Below are 1,718 nucleotides of genomic sequence, written 5' to 3'. Positions count from 1 at the left end.
CACAATTTAGTAAAAACACTAAATGTACAAAACAAAGAGACAATACTGAAAGCTGCAAAAGAGAAACAAGAAGTCACATATAAAGGAAAACTCAGGATTACAGCTGATTTTTCAGTGCAAACTATGGAATCCAGAAGAACCTGTACCAAAGCATTCCCAGTTTAAAATGACCACAGATGCAAACCCAGATTGCTATACCCAGACAAAATGTCTATTATAGTCAAAGGGGAAAGAAAAAAGCTTCCATGACATAAATAGGCTGAAGGAATTCATGTCCACAAAACCAGTCCTTCAGAGAGTTCTGGAAGGAATACAAAGAGCTGAAGAAAGGAATGACTATACCCAAGGGGTTGCAGAAAGAATTCCAAGGAGGGTATAACAGTGTAAAAGTACAGCTATAACATGAATGTAAACAGAAATAAAAATGACAGGATTCAATACTCATTTTTCATTAATAACTTTAAGTATTAACAGACTGAACTCCCCCTCAAAAGACACGGGATAGGTGAGTGGATTAAGAAACAAAACCCATCTTTTTGTTCTCTTTAAGAAACTCATCTTACTTTCAAGGACACACACTATCTTAAAGTGAAAGGAAAGGAAAAAAATGTACCAAGCAAATAGTACTAAGAAAAAAGCAAGCATAGCAATTCTAATATCTGACAAAATAGACTTTAAACTAAAACAAATCAGAAGAGATAAAGAGGACCACTTAATTCTGATCAAAGGAACAATAAATCAAGAAGATATTACAATCATCAATATATATTTACTAAACTCTGGTGCACCCAATTTCATAAAAACAATACTACAGGACTTTAAGACCCAGATTAATCCCAACTCATTAATAGTATGGGACTTCACTACCCCACTGTCTCCATTAGATAGGTCAACAGGACAAAGAGTTAACAGAGAGACATCTGAATTAAACAATACCATATATTAAATGGACTTAACAGACATCTACCGAGTATTCCACCCAAGCAGCCTTTCTACTCAGCACCCCATGGAACTTTCTCCAAAATCGACCACATACTGGGGAACAAAACAAAGCTCAGCAAATACAAAAAGACTGAAATAATTCCATGTGTTCTATCAGAACACAATGCAATAAAGCTTACAATCAACACTGGAAGAAGCCACCACATGAACACATGGAGATTAAACAACCACTCCTGAGTAATGAATGGGTTGAAAGAGAAATTTAGAAATTATAAAAGTATTCCTGGAACTAAATGAAAAGGACAATACAAAAGAATAAAACCTCTGGGACATGCTGAAAGCGGTCCTTAGAGGGAAGTTTATAGCTCTAAGTGCCTACATCAAAAAGTCAAAAAGAACACATGCAGATAAAACACATGCAGATAAATGACTTAACATTGCAACTCAAGACATTTGAAATGCAACAGCAAATGAAACCAAACCCAGCAGACAAGAAGAAATAACAAAAATCAGAGCAGAAGTTAATGAAATTGAAAGAAAGAAAACAGTACAAGGAATCAACAAATCGAAGGGCTGGATCTTTGAAAAGATAAACAAGATTGACAGACCGCTAGCACAATTAACCAAAAGAAAGAAAGAGCATGTCCAAATAAACAAATCAGAGATGAAAAGGGAAACATCACAATACACACCAAAAAGATCCAGAACATTATAAGAAAATACTTTAAAAACCTATACTATATTAAATTTGAAAACCAAAAATAAATGGATGAATA

The sequence above is a fragment of the Nannospalax galili genome, unplaced genomic scaffold (assembly GCF_000622305.1).
Source record: "Nannospalax galili isolate Female #2095 unplaced genomic scaffold, S.galili_v1.0 scaffold1423, whole genome shotgun sequence".
In the NCBI taxonomy this organism is placed as follows: Eukaryota; Metazoa; Chordata; class Mammalia; order Rodentia; family Spalacidae; genus Nannospalax; species Nannospalax galili.
Note: the sequence above shows the minus strand (reverse complement) of the source record.